General features: G+C 40.3%; 1 protein-coding gene across 2 annotated transcripts in view; it reads left to right on the plus strand.

Moving 5' to 3' along the window:
- The window catches only part of LOC119282608, a 4,620-nt gene extending 3,818 nt beyond the window's left edge, over positions 1–802 (plus strand). For both annotated transcript variants that reach the window (XM_037562777.1, XM_037562778.1), the window contains exon 6: positions 626–802. The gene's annotated coding sequence lies outside the window, so the exon portion shown is untranslated. The remainder of the gene's footprint in view (positions 1–625) is intronic.
- Positions 803–9,249: the final 8,447 nt, after the last annotated feature.

The raw sequence follows: 9,249 nt of genomic DNA on the forward strand, positions 1-9,249 counted from the left end.
ATTCTTGAAGCTATTTATTTTCATGATTTAGAGAACACTTGAAGATATTCATGATTTAAAGACAAGTAGCTACTTATTTTCATGATTTAGAGACCATTTGAAGATCTCCATGATTTAGAAACTTGTAAGATAGAGACCGTTTGAACCATTTAAAGATCAAACTTATAAGTAGAGACAAGTAGAGACCATTTGAACCGTTTCAAACTATAATCCATTTGAACAATTTCAACCATGATCTTAGTTAACTATATGCATTCTTCAAGCTATTTATTTTCATGATTTAGAGAACACTTGAAGATATTCATGATTTAGAGACAAGTAGCTACTTATTTTCATGATTTAGAGACCATTTGAAGATCTCCATGATTTAGAAACTTGTAAGTAGAGACTGTTTGAACCATTTAAAGATCAGACTTATAAGTAAAGATCTAGTGTTAAATTAGCATGTTCAAAATTGTATAAGTGTTCAAGAAACTCCATATGTACTAGAAGCTTTTTATTTTGGAAACTCACTATGGAATATGGATCACTATTTATTTTGTAGTGTCGAAGTACTTTCTTTTGTCTATTTGGCATATTGATGATTTCAAGCACGTTATTTGACACACACCATTCAATCTTGTAGGTTGCCACCTGGATGCTCTTTGGACTATGACATGGATATGAAGGCGTTTGTTGTAGTGCAAAATCTTACGTAGTGATGCCATCTTTGTTCATTGTGTATTATATGCTGTGGAACTTTGTTTTGGGACTATATGCTATGGAACTTTGTCCCGGGACTATATATATGTTATGGAACTTTGTTTTGGGACTATATATATGCTATGGAACTTTGTTTTGGGACTATATGCTATGGAACTTTGTCCTGGGACTACATATATGCTATGGAACTTTGTCCTGCGACTATATATATGCTATGGAACTTCATTCTTATATTTGTTCATTGTTGCTTATATTTGCTATGGAACTATGCTGTCCTGTTATGGTTCTATACTGTGTATTAAACTGTTTAATTTCTGATTTAAAAAAAGGAGCTTTGTCGTCAAGTGACAGACGGCAAAGATGCCACATGTCACCAGCCTGTGCTTCCGCTGGCATTTTGCCGTCTTGCCAATAGGCAGGTTGACGGCAAAGAGGTATAGTTTTGCCGTCTGGGCCAGCACCAACTGACGGCGAAATATAAGTCTTTGCCGACTGGGAAAGGAGCACCAGACGGCAAAGTCCTGCTATTTTGCCCACTGGGAGTGCAGTGACAGATGGCAAAGTATGCTTCTTTCCCGTCTGCCAAAACTGATAGTTGACGGCAAAGATAATAGACTTTACCGTCTGGTTGGACGGCTGGTAGACGGCAAAACAGTTGACGCCGGCCGTTAGACCGTACGTTGCGTCTGGTGCAATGTTTTGCCGTCTACTTTCCGCAGACTGATGGCAAAAATATAGACTGACGGCAAAGTCTTTGCCGTCAGGAAAAAAAAAGCAGACGGCAAAGTATTCTTTGCCGATTAATCTTTGTCGTCTACTTCCTGACGGCAAACTCTTTGCCGTCTGGATTTACGTCTTTGCCGTCTGTTATGCCCAGACGGCAAACTAGCAGTTTCCTGTAGTGTCACCTGTGTCTTAATATTCATGCCATGATTAGACATACGATCAAGATTATGCAGGTAGCATTCCACATCAAAAAAATATCTTTTTTTATCATTTACCTACTCGAGGACGAGCAGGAATTAAGCTTGGGGATGCTGATACGTCTCCGTCGTATCTATAATTTTTTATTGTTCCATGCCAATATTCTACCACTTTCATATACTTTGGGCAACTTTTTATACTATTTTTTGGGACTAACATATTGATCCAGTGCCCAATGCCAGTTCCTTTCTGTTGCATGTTTCATGTTTCACAGAAACCCAATATCAAACGGAATCCAAACGGGATAAAAATGGACCGAGAATTATTTTGGAATATTTGGGATTTTCCGGAGGAAGAATCAACGCGAAATGGTGCCCGAGGTGGCCAGGAGATAGGGGGGCGTGCACTCCCCCCTGGGCACACCTGGCACCAGCCTGGGCCACCTGTAAGGTGGTTTACACTCTTCTTTTCCCGCAAGAAATCTAATTTTATGAGAAAAATCTGGGCGAAAGATTCACCCCAATCGGAGTTACGGATCTCCGGATATAAAATAAACGGTGAAGGGGGAGAATCTGAGAACACAGAAACAGAGAGATAGATCCAATCTCGGAGGGGCTCTCGCCCCTCCCACGCCATGGGAGCCAAGGACCAGAGGGGAAACCCTTCTCCCATCTAGGGAGGAGGTCATGGAAGAAGATGAAGAATGGGCGCTCGCTCCCCCTTGCTTCCGGTGGCACCGGAACGCCGGCGGGGCCATCATCATCAATGCGATCCTCACCAACACCACTGCCATGTTCACCAACATCTCCATCACCTTCCCCCATCTACATTCAGCGGCCCACTCTCCTGCAACCCGCTGTACCCTCTACTTGAACATGGTGCTTTATGCTTCATATTATTTTCCAATGATGTGTTGCCATCCTATGATGTCTGATTAGATTTTCGCTGTCGTATCGGTGATTGATGAATTGCTATGATTGGTTTAATTTGCTTGTGGTTATGTTGCTGTCCTATTTTTCCCTCCGTGTCACGCAAGCGTGAGTGATTCCCGCTGTAGGGTGTTGCAATACGTTCATGATTCTTTTATGGTGGGTAGCTTGAGTGACAGAAGCATAAACCCGAGTAAGGGGATTGTTGCGTATGGGATAAAGGGGACTTGATACTTTAATGCTATGGTTGTGTTTTACCTTAATGAATCTTTAGCAGTTGCGGACGCTTGCTAGAGTTCCAATCATAAGTGCATATGATCCAAGTAGAGAAAGTATGTTAGCTTATGCCTCTCCCACATAAAACTTGCTATCGGTCTAGTAACGTAGTCAATTGCTTAGGGACACTTTCATAACTCCTACCACCACTTTTCGACACTCGATATATTTAATTTATTGCATCTTTATCTAAACATCCCATAGTTTGTATTTACGTGTTCTTTATTATCTTGCAAACCTATCCTATCACACCTACGAAGTACTTCTAGTTTCATACTTGTTCTAGGTAAAGCGAACGTCAAGCGTGCGTAGAGTCGTATCCGTGGACGATAGGACTTGGGAGAGTATTTGTTCTACCTTTAGCTCCTCGTTGGGTTCGACACTCTTACTTATCGAAAGAGGCTACAACTATCACGTATACTTGCGGGTTATCAGGGCCCACACCCTGTCCATCAGGGCGGGGGGCGCGCCCTCCCCCTGGGCGCGCCCCCTATCTCGTGGGCCCCCTGGAGCTCCGCCGAGCTCTGCTCCAACTCTATATATTCTGTTTCGCGGAGAAAAAACCAGAGAGAAAGTTTCATCGCGTTTTACGATACGGAGCCGCCGCCAAGCCCTCATCTCTCTCGCGAGGGCTGATCTGGAGTCTGTTCGGGGCTCCGGAGAGGGGGATTCGTCGCTGTCATCATCATCAACCATCCTCCATCACCAATTTCATGATGCTCACCGTCGTGCGTGAGTATTTCCATCGTAGGTTTGCTGGAAGATGATGGGTTGGATGAGATTTACCATGTAATCAAGTTAGTTTTGTTAGGGTTTGATCCCTAGTATCCACTATGTTCTGAGATTGATGTTGCTATGACTTTGCTATGCTTAATGCTTGTCACTAGGGCCCGAGTGCCATGATTTCAGATCTGAACCTATTATGTTTTCATGAATATATGTGAGTTCTTGATCCTTTCTTGCAAGTCTATAGTCACCTATTATGTGTTATGATCCGACAACCCCGAAGTGACAATAATCGGGATACTTCTCGGTGATGACCATAGTTTGAGGAGTTCATGTATTCACTAAGTGCTAATGCTTTGGTCCGGTTCTCTATTAAAAGGAGGTGTTAATATCCCTTAGTTTCCACTAGGACCCCGCTTCCATGGGAGTGTAGGACAAAAGATGTCATGCAAGTTCTTTTCCATAAGCACGCATGCCTATATTTGGAATACATGCCTACATTACATTGATGAACCAGAGCTAGTTCTGTGTGACCCTATGTTATAGCTATTACATGAGAAATCGCATCTGACATAACTATCCATCATTGATCCAATGCCTACGAGCTTTTCACATATTGTGCTTCGCTTATTTACTTTTCCGTTGCTACTGTTACTATTACTACAAAACCATTATCTTTACTTTTGCCACTGTTACCATTACTATCATACTACTTTGCTACTAAATACTTTGCTCCAGATACTAAGTTATCCAGGTGTGGTTGAATTGACAACTCAACTGCTAATACTTAAGAATATTCTTTGGCTCCCCTTGTGTCGAATCAATAAATTTGGGTTGAATACTCTACCCTCGAAAGCTGTTGTTATCCTCTACACTTGTGGGTTATCAAGACTAATTTCTGGTGCCGTTGCTGGTGAGCATAGATCTATTCTTTGAGTCACTTGGGATTTATATCTGTTGATCACTATGAGGAACTTGAAAGACGAAAGAACCAAGATTTTGCCATCAACTATGAGGGGAGGTAAGGAACTGCCATCTAGCTCTGCACTACATTCTCCTTCTGTTATTAGTAAGTTTGCGACACCTAAATCTGCTACTACTATGAATTCTGATATGTCGCATGTTATTGATGATGCCACTTCTGCTATGCATGATACTTATGATGAAACTACTTCTGTGCATGATACTACTATGCAATTAGGTGAATTTCTTGATGAACAACTTGCTAGGGTTAGAGAGAATGAAATTATTGAAGATGCTATTACTGATGATAGTGATGATGAAAGTTCTCCCCCTGATTATGAATTACCTGTTGTTCCCGAGGGTTATGTTATGAATGAGGAAGCTGCTAGAGCTATTTTTGCTTGCAAAGATAGATATGATCTTAAAAAGTTATTAGCTAAATGGAAGCAGCAATCCCTTAATGCTACAATGAAACCTGACCCTGCTTTTGCTACTTCACCTATCTGTGTTACTGATAAGGAATATGAATTCTCTGTTGATCCTAAAATAATTACTTTGGTTGAATCTGATCCTTTTTATGGCCTTGAATATGAAACTATTGTGGCACATCTTACCAAGTTAAATTATATAGCCACCCTGTTTACTAATGATGAGAAGTCTCGCTATTATTATATCCTTAAGATATTTTGGTTCTCATTAAAGGCTGATGCTAAGACTTGGTTTAATTCCCTTGATCCTGGTTGTGTGCGTAGTCCCCAGGATATGGTTTATTACTTCTCTGCTAAATATTTTCTTGCTCATAAGAAACAAGCTGCCTTGCAGGAAATATATAATTTTGTGCAAATCAAAGAAGAGAGTCTCCCACAAGCTTGGGGGAGGCTTCTCCGATTACTTAATGCTTTGCCTGATCATCCTCTTAAGAAAAATGAAATACTTGATATCTTTTATAATGGACTAACCGATGCTTCCAAGGACTACTTGGATAGTTGTGCTGGTTGTGTTTTCAGGGAAAGAACAGTCGACCAAGCTGAATTGCTATTGAATAATATGTTGACTAATGAAAATAATTGGACTCTTCCTGAGCCAATTCCTGAGGCAATTCCTGTACCAATTGAGCCAACTTCTGAGTCTATTCCTAAACCTACTCCGAAGAAGAGAGGTGTTCTATTTCTCAGTCCTAAAGATATGCAAGAGGCAAAGAAATCAATGAAAGAAAAAGGTACTAAAGCTGAAGATGTTAAGAATTTACCTCCTATTGAAGAAATACATGGCCTTAATATACCGCCTGTTGAAGAAACACATTGTCTTGATAACCCGACACAAGTAGTAAAGGTAAATTCTCTATAGATATGATAAAGTTGAAATCCCGTCTACTAAATTTCATAGCCCATGCTTAGATGAATTGGATGACTTTATGACTAGACAAGAAAGTTTTAATGCTGATGTTGGCAGAGAATTAAAGAATAATGCTTTCGAGATAGGATGCTTGAGTGATTATATGGCTAGAGTTAAAGGTGAACTTAAACTCATTAACAAATATGCTTCTATGGTTACCACTCAAGCTGAGCAAGTACTTAAAGCTCAAAGCGATTTGCTCGATGAATTAAATAATAAACATGATTTTGCTGTTAGAGTGGCTACTAGAACTGGTAGAATGACTCAGGAACCTTTGTATCCTGAAGGCCACCCTAAGATAATCGAGCAGGATTCTCAGGGAAATAATTTAGAGGCACCTAGTTCTTCCAAAAAGAAGAAAAAGAAAAATGATAGGACTTTGCATGCTTCTAATGAACCTATTGTAGACACACCTGAGAATCCTAATGATATTTCTATTTATGATGCTAAAACACAATCAGGTGATGAACATGAATCTACTGATAATGTTAATGATAATGTTCATGTTGATGCTCAACCTAGCAATAACAATGAAGTAGAGATTGAACTTGTTGTTGATCTTGATAACCCACAATCAAAGAATCAACGTTATGATAAGAGAGATTTTGTTGCTAGGAAGCCCGGTAGGGAAAGAGAACCATGTGTTCAGAAACCCAGGCCCTTTCCTCCTAAACCATCCAAGACAAAGGATGACGAGGATTTTGAGCGCTTTGCTGAAATGATTAGACCTATCTTCTTACGCATGCGCTTAACTGATATGCTTAAATCAAACCCTTATGCTAAATATATGAAGGATATCATTACAAATAAAAGAAAAATACCGGAAGCTGAAATTTCCACCATGCTCGCTAATTATACTTTTAAGGGTCAAATACCAAACAAACTTGGAGATCCAGGAGTACCAACTATACCATGCTCCATTAAAAGAAACTATGTTAAAACTGCTTTATGTGATCTTGGAGCCGGTGTTAGTGTTATGCCTCTCTATTTATATCGTAGACTTGAATTGAATAAGTTAACACCTACTGAAATATCTTTGCAAATGGCTGATAAATCAACTGCTATACCTGTCGGTATTTGTGAGGATGTGCCTGTTGTAGTTGCAAATGTCAATATCTTAACGGACTTTATTATTCTTGATATTCCTAAGGACGATAGTATGTCGATTATGCTTGGTAGACCATTTTTGAATACTGTAGGGGCTGTTATTGATTGCAATAAAGGCAATGTCACTTTTCATGTTAATGGTAATGAGCATACGGTACACTTTCCGAGGAAACAACCTCAAGTCCATAGCATCAATTCTATTGGAAAAAGTCCAACTATCATTATTGGAGGTTTTGAATTTCCTCTTCCTACTGTCAAGAAAAAGTATGATATTCTTATTGTTGGGCATGTTCATATCCCCGTCGAGGTAACCTAGTGTTATTCAAAATTTCTCCGGTTCCGTGTTATTCGGAATGAGTTTGTTAACAAGACTTGATCAACCTTGTTAGTGGATTCGTTTTGATGATCATGAGATGGATGAAACTAGAAGGCACAACCTTCTGTACCCTCTTTTTACTTTCTGTTATTTAGAATAAATAAAGCAAAAATAGTATTATCTGTCTGTTTTCTGAATTATCCGTGCATAAAAAATATCCCGAAAATAAAATTGCTCCAAATGCCCTACAAATTAAGTATTATTTTTTATGGATTATTTGAGGATTTTAGGCACTAAAAACACTGCAGGAGGGGCAAGCACCTGGCCACGAGGGTGGAGGACGCGCCCACACCCCCTGGGCGCGCCCCCTTGTCTCGTTGGCCCACGGTGGCCCACCTCCACTTATTCCTGCACCCACACACTCCATCTTCTTCCCAAAAAAATCCTCATGCAGCTCAAGCACGAGTTTTAGCTCGTTTTGCTGCGATTTTTGATCTCCTTGCTCAGAGCTCCATTCGCAAAACTGCTTTGGGAGATTGTTGCTTGGTATGTGATCCTCCATTGGTCCAATTAGTTTTTGTTCTACTGCTTTATTCATTGCAATTTTTTGCTGCATAGGTGACCATGTTCTTCAGCTTGCATGTCAAATTTATGAGGCCCCGATTCATTCTAATGCATGATATAGGCTCTAGGCACTTATAGGAGTAGTTGCTACCAATCTTGTTTAGTTTTATTCACTTTTATTTTGAAGTTACTAAAAATTTCAGAATTTTTTCCGAAGAAGAAATATGTCTAGGAGAATGTACCAAGGTAGTTCTTCAACAAAGAAAGGACCTAGGCGTGCTATGCGTGAGCAAGACGATGAGCTACCAAGGGATGCCGAAGTGCGAGCTTGTGAGTGGCCATTAGACGAGTTTATGGTTAATGCAGGCATCAAGGATGAATTTTACGCATATGTGCGTAATACCGATCTTGAGGACTTCTTACAAGATAAGTGTCCTCGGTACTATCAATTGACTGATTCATTCGTAAGAAGGTTTAAATATAAATCTTCGCGTAATTCTCAGAGTGTCCTGTTAGAAGATTTTACAACTGCTTGCAAACTCCCGCAATGGGGCAATGTTAATGGTCCCCACAAATCTGAATATAAAGACTTTCTTGCTAGTATTACTGTGGGAGAATCTAGGAATATAGCACAAGCTACCATAGGGAGCATTCATTTTCCTGCTATACATTATTTTGCTCTCTTCATTGGTAGACGCATTAACGGTAAAGATAAAGCATGTCATATGTGTGTCCCTGATCTTTGTGTCCTCAAGAGTGCTGTGTTAGGTAATAAAGATTACAACTTGGGGGCAATAGTCGCACGTAGGTTGCATAATAATGGTATATCTGGAGATTTATTTGGGGGTATTTATGCGACCCGCATTGCTAATTATCTTGGTATAGCCCCACGAGAGGAGGATATGGTGTTGCCTCCTGCTTATTTGGATTATGACGCGATGGTCAAACATCGTTTTCTTTTGAGAAATGAACAATTCCTCCAGTATCGACTAATCTTTGACAGACGTAGCTCTGTCTATGTTACTCTCCCTGCTCCTTCCCTTTTTGATTACCAGGCAAAACGAAGATATGTTGTTACCAGGGAGGAGGCAGCTGAACACGAGGGGAGAGCGGAGGTGGCTCGCCAACATGCCGCATCTCAGGATGCATTTGCTGATGCATCTCAGTACGACCCCAGTTACAACTATGGATATCAGCTAGGTTACCCTTAGCGTTAGACCAACTTAGGCCAAAAGCCTAAGCTTTGGGGAGTATGTATTTCTCACCGACCTTACATTCATGTTCACACACTATTCTAGTTGTCGGTGCTCATACTCTTTCGTTGTATTATCCATGCTAGTTTAATTT

Source organism: Triticum dicoccoides, chromosome 3B, assembly GCF_002162155.2.
Source record: "Triticum dicoccoides isolate Atlit2015 ecotype Zavitan chromosome 3B, WEW_v2.0, whole genome shotgun sequence".
NCBI classification, from domain to species: Eukaryota; Viridiplantae; Streptophyta; class Magnoliopsida; order Poales; family Poaceae; genus Triticum; species Triticum dicoccoides.